The sequence below is a fragment of the Pituophis catenifer genome, unplaced genomic scaffold, assembly GCF_029215685.1.
Source record: "Pituophis catenifer annectens isolate HBS135680 unplaced genomic scaffold, rPitCat1.0.hap2 SCAF_6, whole genome shotgun sequence".
Classification (NCBI taxonomy): domain Eukaryota; kingdom Metazoa; phylum Chordata; class Lepidosauria; order Squamata; family Colubridae; genus Pituophis; species Pituophis catenifer.
In genome coordinates, this window is record NW_027256886.1 from 10,861,234 (window position 1) to 10,881,113 (window position 19,880).

The following is a 19,880-nucleotide window of genomic DNA, read 5'->3' on the forward strand; positions in this document are numbered from 1 at the left end:
GCGGTCCGAAGACGTCTCCGTGGTCATGTGGCCAGCATGACTAAATGCCAGAGGTGCATGGAACTCTGTTACCGTCCCACCAAAGGTGGTCCCTATTTTTCTACTTGCATTTTTTACATGCTTTCGAATTGCTAGGTTGGCAGAAGCTGGGACAAGTAATAGGAGCTCACTCCGTTACAGGGCATTAGGGATTCGAACCACTGAACTGCCGACCTTTCAATCGGTAAGCTCAGCATTTTAGCCACTGAGCCCCTACGTCCCTACATAACCATGAAATCTGGTTTATTTTTGATTAATCAAATAGAATGTACAATTGAATGAAAAGGTATCTTTAGGTTCTAATAAAATGTTAGTCTAATAAACAGAAAATCAATATATGATTTTAAGATAATTCAGAGTATCGGTAATTGGTATTTTAGCTTTAAATTAATAATATAGAAACAACACCTTTTTAAAAAATATTTTTGGCCTCCAACTTCTACTCTGAACTTCAGTTATCAGTTTATAGCAGCCTCTGCTTTTTTGTGTGATAGAGGCTTAGTTTATTCTTTTTATTTCTTCCAGAAGATTCTTTTTATCACTTGTTGGTGACCTCACCTCTTTTGTCAGTGTTGGCCATTATTCCTTTGTGAGAATAAGACGGGACCAAATACAAAGGATGAGTCTTTCCTGCTGTTTCACTTATTTGTTACCACAGTCAGCTTTCAATGCTTCCTTTAACGATCTATCTAAAAGCAGAAATTACTGTATGCTCTATGGGGAAATGTGTGCAGTATCCTCCATTATTTTTCATAGACTCAACAGATGTATTTATTTAGAATTTCTGTGGGCTTCGTTTTCCCTAGCTAATGGCAGATTGCAACTGAAAAATGATCAGTGACTAGAGCAAATAAACTCAGCTAAAATTTTATACGTTCTCTGTGGAATTGATGATCCAATACATCAGATTCAGTCCTCTAATTGCACACCAGCTCACAATAAACTTAGGTTAAAAGCAGTTATGTTTAGCATCCATGCTATGTGAACGTAGCTACTAAGCCCCAAACCTACTTAATATATTGTGTAGACCCAGATAAAATGCTGTTACCTGACAAATAATATATTGAGCTACCAGTATATTGAGCTACACAAACTACAGCATATTTTAGCATAGTGTACTAATTGAGTTTATTATTCACTGGGATTATATTCCAATATCCAATGGGTTATAGTAAACTATGAATAATGAATGGAAGAATTAGCTTCTGGAGTATTGGCAAATGACTAAAGAAAATCATCTTAAATACAAGGAAAATATTAGCCGCCTTGGATCTCCGCACAATTTTTAAAATTCAAAATAAATATAAGCTGGGAAATTTGAGGGGGAGAGGAAGATGTCAGGGTGGATTTGATTTAAATGGTCGATTTAAATCATTTAAATAAATGTTCATTGTGATAAATGTTCATTGAACCGCGGTGAAATTCAGCAGGTTCTGGACAACCGGTAGCGGAAATTTTGAGTAGTTCAGAGAACTGGCAAATACCACTTCTGGCTGGCCCCAGAGTGGGGTGGGAATGGAGATTTTGCAATATCCTTCCCCTGGAGTGGGGTGGGAATGGAGATTTTACAGTATCCTTCTTAGGGTTGCCAGGTGTCCACTATTTGAGTGGACAGTCCACTTTTTTCACATTATGTTCACTATTTTTTTTCACAAAATAGTGGACATTTTTTTTATTCAAAAGCTTTATGATGAAATGGTACATAATCTAAAGCTGTACAGTCTAAGAGAATAAGGATAGGAGAATCGCGTTTTGTCTTTTTTTTCATAAATTAGAATGAGACAAAGATCGAATGCTCATTGCAATAATCACATTTTACACAACAGCGCAAAAAATGCATTAAAGCAGTTATCTTTTGATATCGAAAATGTAGTGCTGAAGGTTTTAGCCGAATTTTCGAATTCTGCGAAGAAATGAGAAGAGTTGAAATCATTTTTTGAGTTTTGCGAGTCAGAATTCCATGAAGTTTTGCGCCATGTTCCAACACGTTGGTTAAGTTTGTTTAAAGCGGTCGAAAGACTTCTTTTAAACTGGATATCTCTAAAATTGTATTTTATTTCTCTTGGATCTGATGAGTGCCATAAGGTTATCTGGAACCTTATTTCAGATCAGGAAAATGAACTCGCAAAGGACGATGAACCAACAATTTCAGAATTGTATTTATATTTCACGCACTTCTTCATGTCAATAATGCAAGACACCCTACTGAAGTTGGAAAGCAAGAAAATTCTTGCATGTGATCTTCACATTATCATGTGTAAGCTGCGTGATTCTTTGCAAAAAAAATAGGATGAGCAGTTTTTTGGAATTAAAGTTTTATTTGCCTTACGTAAAAAACATTTGCCTGAGAATGCCGTGCAAAAGTTCAAGAAAGAAGCCATCAACGTGTATCAAAGAGCCATTGCGTACCTAGAAAAGTGGTATAATTTCACCGATTCAGTATATGAGACGCTAAGTTGTTTCAATCTAATTGATCGCAATAATCCTCCAACTTTAGAAGAAATGACGAACATCTGGTTATTATCACCATGGCGAGAAGAACTTCCACCCAACACTCTCTTCGATGAAATTTCTGCCTTAGAAGAAGTTTATGTTCATCTGCAGGGCAATTCATCCCTTGATAAGTGGACGTACTTTTTCAAGAAAGAGGCAGCTCCGAGTTTACTGAAACTGTTCCAGTATTGTGCATCAATTCCGGTATCAAATGTAAACGTTGAACGAATTTTCAGTGTCATGGGAAATTTGTGGACTGACGAACATAACTGACTGCTTGTACCATCAGTTCGAAATGAACTTTGTATATTTTTTAATATTTTTCAACGTTGTACTGAAATTAAAGAATTATTCCTTAAACACAAAGAATTGATCAAAGCTGCGCAGTCAAATAAAAAATACACACGACAGCAAAATAAAATGTAATTTAATATTTTACATATTATTATAATACATTTGATGTTTTGAATTTTAAGTAAAGTTTTGAAGTGATTATTTTAATATGTGTTAAAATGTTTGTAAGAAAATATATAATTTAATTGTAATTTTTTTAAAATTTTTTACTACTTAAACCCCCCTCCCCCCCGCTTGTCCGCTATTTTTTGGAAGCAGACCTGGCAACCCTAATCCTTCCCCTGCCACGCCCAGCAAGCCACGCCCACAGAACCGGTAGTAAAAAAATTTGGATTTCACCACTGCATTGAACCCTTTGGGAGATTTATAATTTGGGCTTGTCAAAGGTCTTCATATATGTAGACAGTTCTGGTAGAAAGCAGTTTGTATTGATTATACAGCTGAAACGTTTTTATTCTTGAGCAAAATACTCACATTGTCCAAATTGGGCCTGATCATTTTCCGTAACGTAGCTAGATTTTTTGAGTGAATCTAAACTACTATCAAGCAATCTTTTAGTAGTACTGTTAGGTGGCCTGGATAATATCAATTTAATATCTCCCTCCCACTTCCCCCCCCAAAAAAATTTGGATGCTTCCTTTTGTAACAGCTAAAGCTTCCTTGCTTTGTGCAAAGTATCCAGCCCTAATTATAGTGGCATTATAAATTTCAGCAACATCCTGTTGCTAATTATAATTTATTGTTGGAAGATCTAAGGGTTGGAACCATGTAATGAAACTGGAGATAAACTTTCAGAGATAGTTTATGAGGATTAAATAGAAACGTCTTTCCAGGAAATAGTTTTATTAAACATTGTTTATATTAAAAAGCATCATTCTTCTGACTCATGTAACTTTTATAAGACATGCGGGAAGGGACTAATCCTAGCATGATGGGATGTGAATAGTTGGAACAAAATGGGGAATGATTAAGTGCTGAAATTAGTAGGCTGAACCATGTAATTTCTGTGGACATGGGATATGTGTACAATGCTTATTAGAGGGGAAAAAAATGAACATATATACCCTGCTTCCCCTAAAATAAGACATCCCCTGATAATAAGTCTAATCGGGCTTTTGAGCGCATGTACTAAAATAAGCCCCCCTGAAAATAAGCCCTCCCTGAAAATATTTAAACGCATGCACAGCCGGTCCCCGCCATTTCTTCTGGTTTCCTCCATGCACCCCAAAATAATAAGACCTCCCGGAAAATAAGGCCAAGGGCTTATTTCGGGGTTCAAAACATATAAGACAGGGTCTTATTTTCGGGGAAACACGGTATACCCATTTCTCCAAAGGGGAAAATTCTCCTTTATTCCAAGAACAAGTATTAATGGATTTTGTAGATGCTTGTAGTATTTAGAAGTTATTTATATATAAACAACTTTATAAACGTAAATTTGTTTATTAGTAGAATACATAAACTGCGTGCAGTGTCCCAGACTGATCCTGCCCTCTTCAGAAAGAATTGGGAAGGATTTTGTATGAAAAGGTAGAAACACATCAGTGTTGAAAGTACTAAATTAAATAGTAAGATTATGCAAGATCTTCAGGTTTGTGTGGAGTTCGGATTTGGATTTATCTTTAACTGCTTAAATTAGCCTTTCAACCCTAGGAAAGGGTGATCTTAGTTTCAATAATTTGCATACTTGCAGATTCCAAAATACCTTTGTATCTAAAGTACTTATGAACAGACCAATGAATTAGATCAATAATCTGATTATATATAATGCATTCTCCTTGGTTTATGCAGTTGACTTCAAATAATTAATCATGGTTCCTCGAGATCCTAAACCAAAATTTACTTCAGATTTTTTTTAAACTGGATAAGCCAGGCTTTGTACCTTGAACTTTACACATCCAAAGTATGTGTTTCCTCTTCCAAAGCAAGTTATGACATTTTTCTGTGATGAGTGTGTGTGTGTGAACATAGGTGTTATTTGGCTGTTTCTTGTGACTTTATTTTTTGTTATATGAGTTATGAAAGCAGGGCTTGTTGGAAAATAGTACCTTTTTATTTTGAAAATGTGATAGACATTTACAGTACCCAGTGCTTGGTAACTGCAGTTTGTGATCTTTGGTGAATTCTAAGGTAAATCTTTCCAGGAAGTTGTGCATATAAAAGAATACCCACTGCTCTGTGGCTTGACATTTTGCATTTAATCTGTTATTATTTTTCCCCCTCTTCCATTTTGCAGCTGAGTGAATATGGCTCTAAAAGATGTTTAACGGAAGTAGCAGTTTTGTGGTCCCTTTTAAAGCAAAAATGGTTTTACTTTCCTATCTATACGGAAAGAAGATGAGGTGACAAGAGTGTGCAGAAGATCTGCTGGTCACTTTGTGATGATGCCGAGGAGAGGGGAACGTTATGGTTAGTTGTAGAGGTGTGTTAATTGTACAATTATTACATGTAATGAAGATACATGATGGAAAAGGAGGTGGAAGTAGAAATCTGGCTGGCAAGGAAACGTATAATGGTTCCCCTGTCCCTCACTTTTAATCATTTGTTCAAGAGTTTTGTTTCACTTACCTACAATTTTATTATTTGAATTATCCTGGGGTTTCTGAAATTCTGTGGCAGGCCTTTTTAAACTACATTATGCAGATAGAGACTTGCATTTGACATTTTCAGCAATGCATGCTAAAGCTGATTTTAAATGACTTCCTATTTCTTAAGTATCTTCTATCTTTCTTCAAGGAATCTAAAAGTATGGTTGGTAGTTCTGAGAAGCTACAGTATTTTCATCTGATCATAACACTCTTACTTCAATGGGCTTGAAAGAGTTTGACTCGATAAGATGTTATGCCAGAAATGACTTAATGCAATGTGTTCACTCAGTTGTTGTCATGGGTCATGGTTCAGTGTGTTGTGAAAATTCGGAAAAATATACCTTATCAATAAATAATATGTAAGTAATCTGAATGGGGCCAGGAGGTGAATAATCAAGTTAATCTTCTCTCAAGTATAAAGTTGGATGCCTATCTGTTCTAAAGACCAATACTGTTAACTATTTCAGCACACTGGATATCTTAAATGGTATAATCATAGTGTATTCAGACTTTTCATATTTTCACATAACCTTTGGTGGATATTGATTAACAATTTGATTTGATTATGTGTTAAAGTTAGTATTGATGCTTGTTGTTCAGTCGCTAAATGGTGTTCAACTTTGCGGCCCCATGGACCACGGGTGTCAAACTCGTCAAGTTACATTGCCATCACGTGACATTTCACGATGTTTTTCCCATTTGCGGAGTTGCAGTGGGCGTGGCCTGTGCATGATGCATCTGGCCTGCGGGCCGCCCGTTTGACACCCCTGCCATGGACCATAATATGCCAGACCCTTCCAATGCCTCTCAGAGTTTGCCAAAAAATCATGTTCATTGCGTTGATGACACACTCTATCTTATCCTCTGACGTCTCATTTTATTTTCAATCTTTCCCAACATCAGTGACTTTTCCAATAAGATCTCTCTTCAACTCACTTAACAGTCACTTAACTGCCTTGCTTTGCACAGAAAATGTTGGCCTTAATTGTGGTCGTAAGTCAAGGACTAACTGTACTGCAATTTTCATTTACAATGCTGGTTGCTACATCTGTTGTCATGACTTTGATGGTCTTCACAGGTAAATCTTGCTTACTAATAGTAGTTGGAAATGGGAGCTTGATCACCAAGCGGCCCAGTTATAAGGTATAACATCAGGTGACTCTGTTGACTTGCAATAGCAGGTTGGCAGCCCCAATTATTTTTTTATTTTTTTAAAAAAATTGATTTATATGCCGCCCTTCTCCGGAGACTCGGGGCGGCTTACAATGCGTTAAGCAATAGCCTTCATACTTTTGTATATTTATACAAAGTCAGCTTATTGCCCCCACAAACTGGGTCCTCATTTTACCTACCTTAGAAAGGATGGAAGGCTGAGTCAACCTTGAGCCTGGTGAGATTCGAACTTAAAGTAATTGCAGACAGCTGGTGTTAATCACAATGCTCTTAGTCTGCTGAGCCACCAGGCACACTAATGGCAGTTACTGCCATTAATGTGACTGCAGTGTCCCACAATTACATGATTACCATTTAAAACCTGCCAGCTTCCCCATTGATTTTGCTGGTTGGAAGTCATCAGTGAAAGTCACAAATGATGATCACATGACTGTCGGACATATGACATAGTTGCAAGCTGGTTACCGCGTGCTGAAATTGGAATCATGTAACTCTGGGGATGTTGTGATGTTGCAACTATAAGGCCATAATTCTCGTTCAGTCTTGTCATAAATTTGAATGGTCGCTAAATGCGTGGATGTTAAATGAAGACTTATATATATTTAATCGTAGTCTTCTTTTTTGATTGTGCTTGTTGACTTTTGTTACTCTAGTTTGCAGTGCCTCTGCATTTTCACCTGTTATTAGCATAGCCCAAATTACTGGTGTTTCTTCCTCCAGTTTTAAAACTTCACAAAACTTCAAATCCAGCTTCCTTCAGGGATATATTGTATATATAGGTTGAATGAGTAAGGGAGAGTACAGATAGTCCTCGACCTACGACCATAATTGAGCCCAGAATTTCCATTGGTAAGCAAGACAGCTTTTAAGTGAGTTTTGCCCCATTTTACGACCTTTCTTGCCATAGTTGTTAAGTGAATCACTGCAGTTATTAAGTTAGTAACATGGCGGTTAAGTGAATCTAGATTCCCTATTGATTTGGCTTGTCAAAAGATTGCAGAAATTTTCATTATCTAACCATGTGGATGCTGCAATGGTCGTAAGTGTGAAAAATGGTCATGAGTCATCTCTCTCCGTGCTGTTGTAACTTTGGATAGTCATTAATTAAACGGGATTAAGTCAAGGACTACCTGTATACAATTTTGTGACACTTCTTTGCCAAATTGGAGTCTCTTTCATCATGGTTTGTTTAGACTGTGGCTTCCTGGTCTGATTATCTGTCATGAGAACATGATATTCTCTGGAATTCTCATTCTTCTAAGCACCTTCTAGTGCTTGACATGCTTGACACAATTGGAAGTCTTTCTGAAATCAATGATACTCTTACTAATTTCTTGTTGTTGTTGTTATTGTTTGGCTTTCTGATTTATCCAGCATGGTAACTGGGTTGTGATGCGGTTTTGGCTTGCTTCAGTGTCTTACAGACTGTCATATTTGGGAGCCAAAAACAAAACGAAGCACAACAATATCAGTCTCATTTGAGATAAGTGGTGTTCTTTCTCCCTTATAAAGTACATGGAAAATTAATTTTAGCGTTTCAGCAGACCTTCATAATGTTTAGCCTCAAGAGGTGGATGGCTTGACTTTTATTTTCTGTGAAAGTAAATTTGCATATAGAGGGATTACCCTAGATCAAGAGAAATTGATTGATTTTTTTTTCAAAACAATAAAAAAACTGCTGGTTTAAATAATTCACGATTTTTATCCACCCAGATGGGTCATGTAAAATTTTAGACAATAGTTGCAGGACGAATTGATTTTAAATCAAGGCACATTTTCTCTTAATTTGTATATTTTCTGAACAAGAGTGCAACACTAATTGAGGCTCTAGCAATTACGACGTGTGCATTAGCAATTAAATAGCGCTTATTCTCCCTTAGGAGCCTATTCTAAAATGTCTGACTGACAGGTATAAAATATCCAAAAATTGTGAAGCCATTGAAAAATGACATTTTCCTCCAAGAGGTAGTAGGATAGGTTTCAGATAAAGTTGAAATATATGCAGTATTAGCTCTGCTACTGTAATATAACTGATACATTCATGTTGCTTCGCTGCTTCTCATTAAGTTTCTGAATCCAGTTTAAAGTGCTGGTTTTGACTAACAAAATCCCATGTAACTTGGCTTTATGGTACATCAGGGATTGTTTTCTCCAAGTGGAATTTGCTTGATAATAGGCTACATGTTTGACCTTCCGTGGAGCCGGCTTCCGCCAGTCCCGTCGAGGCAAATGACTACAGTCTGCAGGATCCCATTGGCGGACGGCTACAACTTTTCAGTCACCAATGGGAACGCTCAACCAAGGATACTTGGGTTCTTCGGACAGTATCTCAAGGTCTGGCCATCGAGTTTCTGGGACGCCCTCCGATTCGACATGTCAGCTGTCCGACCCACCTGTCTCCCGACAAGGCGGCTCTCTTGCGGAAGGAGGTCCTCCACCTACTCCTTATCCGAGCAATAGAACCTGTTCCTCTGGATCAGCAGGGCAAGGGCTTCTATTCAACTCTCTTTTTGGTCCCCAAACATTCCGGGGGTTGGAGAGCCATCTTAAATTTGAAGCAGCTGAATCTGTTGGTTCGCTACCGCAGATTCAAGATGCACTCCCTGGGATCCATCCTCGCTGGAGTGCGACGAGGCGACCTACTCCAGTCTGTCGATCTCAGGGAGGCGTATCTGCACGTTCCGGTCCTCCCGGCCCATCGCCAGTACTTGCGTTTCCAACTTGGGGAGGACCATTATCAATATTGTGCAATGCCCTTCGGCTTGTCATCTGCTCCAAGGACTTTCACAAAACTGGTGGTGGTGGCGGCTGCTGCTCTCCGGATGTTGCCTGTAAGGGTCTTGTGCTATCTGGACGACGTTCTGGTCCTGTCCTCCTCCAGAAGCCAAGCATCTCAGGACCTGGCCCATGTCATCGGCTCCTTTCAGGACCACGGGTTTTCGATCAATTTCCCAAAGAGCCATCTGCACCCGACCACTGTTGTCCAACACTTGGGAGCGGTAATCGACTCCGTTCGGGGCCAGGTCTCCCTATCCCCGGACAGGGCGGAAAGCATTCGCAATCTGATTCGGCTCATTCAATCCAAGCGGACTGTTCCTCTACTTCATCTATCCCAGTTATTGGGGAAGATGGTCTCGTGCTTCTCGATAGTGCCATGGGCGCGCAGACACACGAGGCCGTTGCAGTGGTTCCTGCTGCCTTTTCAATGCACGGGTCGCAGCGACTCTCTCCACAAGGTCTCCCTTCCCCCTCAGATTTCCATGTCCCTCAACTGGTGGACGGGTCCCAGCCTTCTTCTCGGAACGCAGTTCCTGCTCCCGGATCGGCTGACATTGACCTCGGATGCCAGTCTTCTGGGCTGGGGAGCCCATCTCGACGATCGGATGGTGCAGGGCCGCTGGTCATCTTCGGAACAAACGTTGAGCATCAACATCTTGGAGCTGAGAGCGATTCGCCTAGCTCTCTGTCACTTTCAGCCCCTGTTGCAGGGCCAACACGTTCTCGTCCTCACGGACAATATCTCCGCCAAGGCCCATATAAACAAGGAGGGGGGCACGAGGTCGAGGGACCTGATGCTGGAAGCAGAGAAGCTGTTCTCTTGGGCCGAGGGTCACGTTCTGTCTCTGAAGGCCGATCACATCTCCGGCGTGGACAATGTCAGAGCAGACTGGCTCAGCAGGCAGCTGTTAGATCAGTCAGAATGGCAACTGGATCCCGAGATTTTCCAGGAGGCTGTCACCATCTTCGGCCGGCCTGTGGTGGACCTCTTCGCCAGCCCGGCGAACGCCCAACTTCCCAGGTTTGTGATGCGATATCCGACTCAGATGGCAGAGGACCACAACGCACTACGGTGCCGCTGGCCTCCCGGCCTCCTGTACGCCTTCCCTCCACTTCCGTTGATTCCTCAAGTCATTCGAAAGTTGTTGGAAGAACGGGCAGAGATTCTGCTGGTGGCTCCCAATTGGCCTCGTCGACCGTGGTATGCCGACCTGGTGGCCCTGTCCATACTTCCCCCGTGGGAGATTCCACCGAACTGTCTCTCTCTACGCCAAGGAGCGGTGTTCCACCCAGATCCAGGATGGCTCCAATTGGCCGTTTGGCGTTTGAGCGGGTCATCCTGCGCAAGGACCGTCTGCCCGACTCTGTCATAACCACTATACAGGCGTCTCGCAGACCTTCGACATCGCGCATATACGAGGCCTCGTGGCGGGCTTTCTGCGTCTGGTGTGCTGACAACTTAGTGGATCCTACGTCGGCTCAGGTCGTTGACATTCTCTGCTTCTTACAATCGGGCCTGGACAAGGGCTTGTCGCCGTCTACCCTTCGTCGACAGACTGCTGCTTTGTCTACTGTCGTTCGCTGCCCACCTTACTCGTCTCTGTCTCAGCACCCCCAACTCAGAGAATTCTTGCATGGGGCTATGAACTTACGTCCGCCTCCAGTTCGTCGGTACTCGACCTGGGACCTTTCCCTGGTTCTTCAAGCGCTCATGAGTCCCCCTTTCGAACCGTTGGGCTCTGTGTCTCTTAAGTACTTGTCCTATAAGGTCGCTTTCCTCTTGGCGATCACATCCGCCAGACGGATATCCGAACTTTCAGCTCTATCGGTCCGGAACGACTTGTATATTTTCCACGCTAATACTGTTGTTCTTCGCCTGGACCCGGCCTTCTTGCCGAAAGTGAACTCATATTTCCATCGCGCTCAGGAATTAATCCTTCCCGACTTCTGCCCGTCGCCCAAGCATCAACGTGAGAGGGATTGGCACACTCTTGACGTGCGCAGGGCCCTCCGGCGTTATATTCGCAGGACTGAATCGTTCCGGAAAACGGAAGCCCTTTTGATATCTTTCCATCCAAGATCTTTGGGCCAAAAAATATCTCCATCGACCGTGGGCAGGTGGATTAAGGCGTGCATCTCCACTGCTTATGAGCGCCAGGCCAGGCAGGTCCCAGCTGGGATTTTGCCTCACTCTACTCGTAGTGCGGCAACATCAGCTGCTTGGGCCACTCAGGCATCTGTTTCGGACATCTGCCGGGCTGCCACCTGGTCCTCGGTGACACCTTTTATCAGACATTATAGGGTGGATTCATTTGCCTCGGCTGAGGCTTCCTTTGGCCGTCGTGTCCTGCAGAGTGTTCTGGTGACGCAGGACTCCGGGGGCCCTTAGTTTCCCACCCTTGTTTTTCTGAGCTTGGGTATATCCCAGCTATGGACTGCAGGAGCAGTACTCTGGAAAACGAACATTGTCTTACCTGAATGTTCCTTTTCGGAGTACTGCGACTGCAGTCCATCCCCTCCCTTGGTTCTTTTGTCTTCCTGATATTAATGGACTACTGGTGTCTGGGCCGGTCTGTTTTTGTTGATGTTGTCGACCCGTTGAGTTTTCTTGGACTGTCTTAGGTGGTCGCGCCTTCGTTCAAAGACTGGTGCATTATGGGAGCAGGGGGCGTGGCCACAGGACGAAGAGAGAGATATTCTTAAAGATCACCCAGTCAAAAGGAACTGATGATGAAGGAACCCAGCTATGGACTGCAGTCGCAGTACTCCGAAAAGGAACATTCAGGTAAGACAATGTTCGTTCTCATTAAGTTTCTGAATCCAGTTTAAAGTGCTGGTTTTGACTAACAAAATCCCATGTAACTTGGCTTTATGGTACATCAGGGATTGTTTTCTCCAAGTGGAATTTGCTTGATAATAGGCTACATGTTTGAGCTGAAGGCTTAGGATTCTGTCCCTGTGTTGTTGGATCATCTTTTTCTATGGTGGACCATAACTTAAAGCAGTGGTCCCCAATCTTTCCGGCTTGGTGGACTGCTACGGGGGAAGGAAAAGGATGGTTTCATGTACATGGTAGGTGTTTATGTGTGTGCAAATGAAGCTTGCACATGGGTGCTTGTTGCTTGCAGAAATGGAACTGCGTGCAGACACACTTGCCCGCTGCTTGTGTGGCCCGGTTCTGAGCAGGCCGTGGCCCGGGGATTGGGGAACGTTGCCTTAAACCATGGGTGTCAAACTTGATTGTGTCACGTGATATATCACAATGTTTTTTACCTTTGCGGAGCCGAGGTGGGCATGGCCTGTGCGTGATGCATCCGACTCGTGGGCCTCCAGTTTCACACCCCTGCCTTAAACCAAGTGATGCTGTATTTCGTGCTTTTTCTGCAGGCATTCTTGCAAGATTTCAAAAACTGTGTTATTTAGTTGGGCATTTGCAGATGATTTCTATATGCTTAGTGAGTTGTTATAAACAGGCTGCCATATTATTGTTGTTTACTACAGAGACTTGAAGTGAATTGACTTGTTTCTTTTTCTTTTTTAATTTCATTATAAACTGCCTGGAGCTTGGAGTGTATATAAGAATTAGTAAATAAAATATGTGCATTGCTCTGTTGCCAATTTTGTGAAATGTATAGAGCGATTTTGCGTATATTTATGGACAAATCAGATCTATTATAGGGTAGTTTATACCCAGATAAGCATGTGACACATACGTAATGCACAAAAATAAACATTTTACAAATAACTCCTGTATTTTTATAGGATTGCCTGAGGAAATCCTCCACCCTAAGGACAAGAGGTCAGAGCAGTCGCTAGTGAAGGCTCACCAGTCTGCAGCCTGGGCCATTAAGGCTTCCACTGCTGCTTCGTTTTTTAACAGAGCATCCTTACTCTGGCTGTGACAGTTGCATGCCACAGACATTAGGTCGCAAAAGGATCTGAATAAGATAGTGGCGGCCTTAGAATTTTTGGCGGACAGTACATTAAATGCCTCTAGATTTGCAGCCAAATCCATTGGCTCCACAATAGCATCTCGCTGGCTCCTCTGGCTCCGCCATTGGCAAGCAGATGCCAGTCTTAAGTGGCGGTTGACATCTGCCCCGGGGATGAATTGTTCGGCGACTCCCTGGATCCTCTTCTAGTGGAATCCATGGATAAACGTAAAATCTTGCTGAACATGTCCTGTGGGCCGGAGTCCCGGCCTGTCCCTTATTTTCGTCCCTCTTCCTTTTGGGGATCGGACGTTGGATTTGGAGGGCCACTCTCCCACCGGCCATTTCCCCCCAGACAGGGGCGATCATAGGATAGACAGGGCAATCAAGGGCAGAGGTACCCACCCAAACGGTCCTTTCAGGGTGGGAGGGGTCGATCCTTTTGACGCTCAAAATGATTGCTCGTCCAACCCTCCCATTGGGGGCTAGCTGGCACTATTTGCCAGTCAATGGGAGGCTACCACCACAGACGTTAGGGTCAGGGAGATGATCAGATTGGGTCTCTCTCTGGAATTCCTCTCCGCCCCCCCGAGTCTTTTTGTCCGTTGCCCTCTGTCACGGGATCAGATAAAGTGACTCCTCATGGAATCGGCCATAAAACATTTTCTAGTCATCCAGGCCATCCAGCTGGTTCCGGAGGAGCAACATGGATGGTTTTTATTCCCGGCTGTTCGTGATACGGAAGTCCTTGGAGGAGATGGAAGGCAATTCTCGATCTCAAGACTCTGAACTGTCACATTGTTTATCGATGGTTCAAGATGCAGTCCCTCCAGACCATCTTGGAGAGTGTCAGAAAGGACAACTTCCTCACGTCAGTGGACCTGACGGAAGCGTATCTTCATGTCCCCATCCTTCTGGCCCACAGGAAGTTTCTCCGTTTCTATTAAATGGGGAAACATCAATATCAGGCCGTGCCGTTTGGTCTTTCTTCTGCTCCCAGAATGTTCACCAAACTGATGACTGCACTAGCGGGCCACCTCCGGATGCTACCGATAAGAATCCAATTCTACTTAGACGATATTCTTATACAATCCAGATCGGAGCCTCTGGCGAGGAAGGGCCTGAATACCACCATTCAGGTTTTACAAAACCACAGGTTTTCCATAAACTGGGCCAAAAGCCATCTAATCCCAACTATTTGGCTGCTACATCTGGGGGCAGTCATCAATACAGTGGATTCCTGGTGTATCTTTCCCAGGAATGTCTTTACAGACTGAGGGACATAGCAAGGAGGGTCAGGACTCAGAGATCTGTTTCTCTGTCTCTGCTCTCTCAACTCCTGGGAAAGATGGTGTCGTGCATCGGCATCACCCTCTGCAGTGGTTCCTCCTACCATATCAGAGGGTACTCCAGAGTACATCCTAGACCAGGGTCCAGGTTCCACCGGAGGTGATCCTCTCCCTCAAATGGTGGACTTCCCGTGCTCTCTCCAAGGGTCGAGAGTTTAGAGAACCGCATTGCCTAGTTCTGACAATGACACCAGCCTCTACGGTTGGGGAGCTTAACTCAACTCGCACATAGCCCAGGGCCAGTGGACTCGGGAGGACCTGAGCCACAACATAAATTCGTTGGAGCTCCGGGTGATACACCTGGTCCTCATTGACTTCAAGGACATGGCCGAGGACTGAGACACCTTAGTGCTGAGAGACAATATGGCCACCAAAGTGCACATCAACTGCCTTGGAGGAACCCACTCACAGCACCTCATGCAGGAAGCCGAGCAGTTGGGCCTCTGGAGACTCATCTGCGGTCCATCAGGGCCGCACATATATCAGGGGTGGCGAACCTGCAGGTGGATTGGCTCAACTGAGCTTCAGTTGACCACACGGAGTGGTGCCTGCACCTGGCCCTGTTTTGGGAACTATCGGACCATTTCGGCCTCCTGACAGTTGACCTATTTGCCACCCAGGACAACTGCCAAATCCTGAGATTCTTTGCCAGGTCCCCAACACCGGGGGCAGAGGGAGTGTACGCCCTGTGCAGCCCATGGCCTTAGGGGCTGCTTTACACCATTTCCCCTTTTCTGCTGATTCCCAAAGTCATCCGGAAGCTGCTGGAGGAGGAGACAGGGCTTCCGCTGCTGACGCCAAATTGGTCCAGGTGACCCTGGTTTGTGGACCTGGTTGCCCTTTTGATGGCTCGGCCCTGGAGGATCCCTCAGGACAGGATCTCCCTCAGCCAGGGGGCATTGGTCCACCCGGACCCTCAGTGGTTCCAACTGACTGCCTGGCGCATGAGGGGAGCCTGCTGAGGAGGGACAAGTTGCCCTCCAGGGTCATCGAAGCTATTTAGGCCTCGCATAGGGCTTCCACCAACTGCATCTACAATGCCACATGGAAGGCCTTTTGCGGTTGGTGCGCAAAACTGGGTCTGGCTCCCATGGAGGTTTCCACGGCTCACATCTTGGACTTCTTGCAGGATGGTCTTGATGAGGTGCTGACGCCAAGTATTCTTTGGAGGCAGGTGGCAGCCCTTTCCTCCATTTCGACTTGTGGTTCCAGGGACTCCCTTTCCCACCACCCGGCGATTACACAATTTTTCAGAGGTGCCACCAATCTTTGTCCCCCAGTAGTTCACCGATACTACACTTGGAACCTTGCTAAAGTATTAAATACCCTTACCTGGGGCCCTTTCAAACCCCTGAGGGAGGCCAGCCTCCGGTTCCTATCCTTTCTAGTGGCCATAACCTTGGCCAGGCCAATTTCTGAGTTGGCAGCCCTGTCAATCAGGAACAACCTGTGCATCTTCCATTCCAACAGAGTCATCTTAAGCTTGGACCAGAGGTGGGTTTCAGCGGGTTCTGACCATTTCTGGAGAACTGGTAGCAGAAATTTTGAGTAGTTTGGAGAACTGGCAAATACCACCTCTGACTTGCCCAGCCCCCATCTATTCTCTGCCTCCCGAGTCCCAGCTGATCGGGAGGAAATGGGGATTTTGAAGTAACCTTCCCCTGGAGTGGGAAGGGAATGGAGATTTTACAGTATTCTTCCACTGCCATGCCCAAGCCACACCAACCAAGCCACATCCACAGAACCAGTAGTAAAAAAATTTGAAACCCACCACTGGCCTGGACCCTACCTTTATCCCCAAAATTAACACTATGTTCCACAGGGCTCAAAAATTGATATTGCCCAATTTCTGCCCTGGACTGGTCCATCACCTAGAACGTATTTGGCATACTTTAGATGTACGGAGGGCTCTCTGTATCTATATAAAGAGGACCTCCCCCATTAGACTGATGGAATCTCTTTTCGTCTCCTTCTAACCAGCCACCCTAGGGAATAGGGTTACATCCTCGACCTTGAGGAGATGGATTAGGGCTTGTATCACTAAGGCCTATGAGACCCAGGCCTTGCCCGTCCCTAGATGTATCATCACACACTCAACCAGGAGCACAGCCACCATGGCAGCTTGGGCTACACAGGCATCATTAGAGGAGGTCTGTCGGGCCGCCACATGGTCGTCCTTTCACCATTTATCCGCCATTATAAACTCGACCTTTACGCCTTGGCGGAGGCGGCCTTTGGCCGGCTGGTGCTCTAGAGGGTCCACAGGGAGCAGGGAACACCGGACCGGCCAGCTCCCTCCCAGTAGGACAGACTGCTTTGGTATGTCCAATTCCTGGCTGCTGATCCCACCTTTACTGGAAAAGGGGCATTGTTCTTACCTGAACATCCTTTCTTAGGACAGTGGGACCAGCAGCCAGCCCCACCCAGTGTACCGTCCAGTTCTGGGGTCTGGCGAGGGACCTAATCTTTCTCCACAGCTCAGCACGTCAGTCTCCAGCATCGTCAAAGCTGGGAAGCAAGAGGAAGAGGCAGAGCTTAACAGTTTGCAGACTTAGTCCTATCGAATAACAAGACAGAGTTAACCCATTCCTGGCTGCTGGTCCCACCGTCCTGAGAAAGGGTGTTCAGGTAAGACCAACGCCCCATCTCATCCTATGATTGTCATGGAACCTGCCCATTACAGTTGTACAAGTTGTAAAGCAGGATACCTACGTAACTGATCTAATTTTATGACCATTATTGCTGCAGTTGAACTGTTAACCCATTGTTTTCTATGGGCTGTTTCTGCTGAAAACTGGAAGTTAATGCCTTTTTTCAGGAAAAATGTCGGAAAATGCTAAATGGGCAGACATAGGTTAAGAAATATCTGTATGAACATTCTTTTTTCTCCATTTCTTTCTCCATCCTATGTTGTTAGTGGAGAGAATTCATGTATCTTGAGTACTGAAAAGTCCAATGAAACAGCTTTCATAGACAGGACTGAGATTGAATTTAGTGTTGTCCCCATCTAAGTCCCCTACAACGAGTCTCCAAAATTGGGCCACGTAAAAAAGCGACGCCCCATCCGCGGGATGCAGGCAGGATGTTAAACCACACCCCTTCCGTTCTGCGGAAAAACCTCTCTCCACAGAACAGGTCCCTGGTGTCCAACAGGTTGGGGGTCACTGCCCTACAAGATTGTTCTTTTATTTGAACAAACAGAAACACAATTAGCAACTGTGTATATGGGATCAAAAACTATCTGAATTTAGCAAGTATCATGAATATCTAGAGCAGGGGTCACCAACCTTTCGGACCTCAGGGACCACAAAATTCATAATTTTAAATCCCGTGGACCACCAACATGAATTTTTTAAAAAGATAAATAGTATTTAGTGCAATATAAAAAATGCAAATTATTTTTCTGCGGACCACCACAATTTTCTCGCGGACCACCAGTAGACCACTGGTTGGTGACCGCTGATCTAGGGTACTTGGGTTTTGAAGACAAGTGCAATTTTTTTGGTCAGTTTCTCCCACGCTGGTAACTCCAGGTGTGAAGAAGCTTCATTATTGGAAAATGTAGTCGGTTCGTGTCTGGCCTGAAATAGTGTTATGTAATTCAGTAGACGATGTTTTATTGAATTGTTCATACTTAGAGGCTTGGAATAAAATCCATTCTTAAAAACACCTCATTTTTCTAAACAAAAATATACTGCAAAGTAAATGGGTCTTTCTTAAGTGTTTTGCAAAATTACCATGTTTGATATTTGGAAACATTAAGTACCCACGAGGGAAACAGTATATAATTCCTTCCATCCTTATTATCTTTAATCAGTTTATGTAGTCTATCCATTTGTTGTTACTGGGCAGGAAAGTGTTTCTTCATTATATGAAAAGTATCCTTTTATACACCATAAATCCAAATATTCATAGTTTGCTAATAGAAAATCAATTGTACTTTATTTTTGAAACTCCCTTTCTGATCCCGCATCCTCTTGTACAGAAAAGCAGTTATAAATTCCATAGTTTATTTTGAAATACTTTCCATATGTTTTAAGAGAAGCTGTAGCTATCATCCCTGCATGTAGCATAATTTCTCATTGTTTTTGTTTTTTCCAATTAATGCATTCTTCTCTTCCTTTTTTTGTGGGATTTAAACTGTTGCTTGATGAAAGTTTCCTACTTTATATATAACAGTTGTAAATGTGCAGTTGATGATTTTATATATGTGTGTGTGTGTAAAGGTAAAGGTTCCCTTTGTACATATTTGCTAGTCGTTCCTGACTCTAGGGTGCTGTGCTCATCTCCATTTCAAAGCCGAAGACCCAGTGCTGTCCGAAGACGTCTCCATGGTCATGTGGCCGGCATGACTAAACGCCGAAGGCACACGGAACGCTGTTACCTTCCTACCAAAGGTGGTCCCTATTTTTCTACTTGCATTTTTTACGTGCTTTCGAACTGCTAGGTTGGCAGAAGCTGGGACAAGTAACGGGAGATCTTTTTCCCCTTATAACTGACATGATTTTTTATGGTTTATCGCACTGTTGAGATCACTTTATTTAACAGGCTTTTTGGAGATTGGTTAGATTTAATCCTGTTTTAAGTAATTAAATCCAAATAAAAGTTGCTTCATTCTTAAAGTGGTTTCTTATTCTAAATTAAATAGAAAACCTGGCAGTGGACATGATGGATTAAGAAATTCCAATATGAAAAACAGTCTATCTTCCGAGAAATACCTGACTTAAAAATATTTAATTATGTTAAAAGAGCTTCTTTAAGAACAAGTTGCAGATTGAACTGTTGCTAAAAACAGTTTGTTTTATTTTGCAGGATGTTACGTTTCTATGCCTAAGCGACCTACAGATATGTCAGTATGATGAACAAGGGTACATAAAATTCAGGTGAATTCCAATATTGGATTTTTTGTTTCAAAGAGATATCTAGTGAAACCTTGATTTAAATCAACAATGATTCTAACTGTCCATTAAATTGGAGAAAATGCCATCCATGGTGAATCTATTATGCAAATAATGCAAATTTTACAAAAACAATGGGTATTTGATTGACTCCATTAAAATCCAGTACTTTAGGGTTTCACTGTCCAGCAATTAAACATAATTTCATTCTTTTCATTCTGTGCCCTGGAATCAGAATTTAATCAGAATTTAATTTAAAAATCAGTCTGTATAGCA

At 43.3% G+C, this 19,880-nt stretch overlaps 1 protein-coding gene across 4 annotated transcripts in view; it reads left to right on the top strand.

The window, feature by feature from the left end:
• The window catches only part of TBL1XR1 (TBL1X/Y related 1), a 243,633-nt gene that overhangs the window by 12,280 nt on the left and 211,473 nt on the right, over positions 1-19,880 (top strand). The window contains exons 1-2 of one of the 4 annotated variants that reach the window (XM_070946265.1): positions 19,062-19,103; positions 19,519-19,589. The exons of 2 other annotated variants lie outside the window; for them this stretch is intronic. The gene's annotated coding sequence lies outside the window, so the exon portion shown is untranslated. Of the gene's footprint in view, positions 1-19,061; positions 19,104-19,404; positions 19,590-19,880 lie in introns of those variants that run through there. One more of the 4 variants, XM_070946264.1, reaches the window with a different exon arrangement.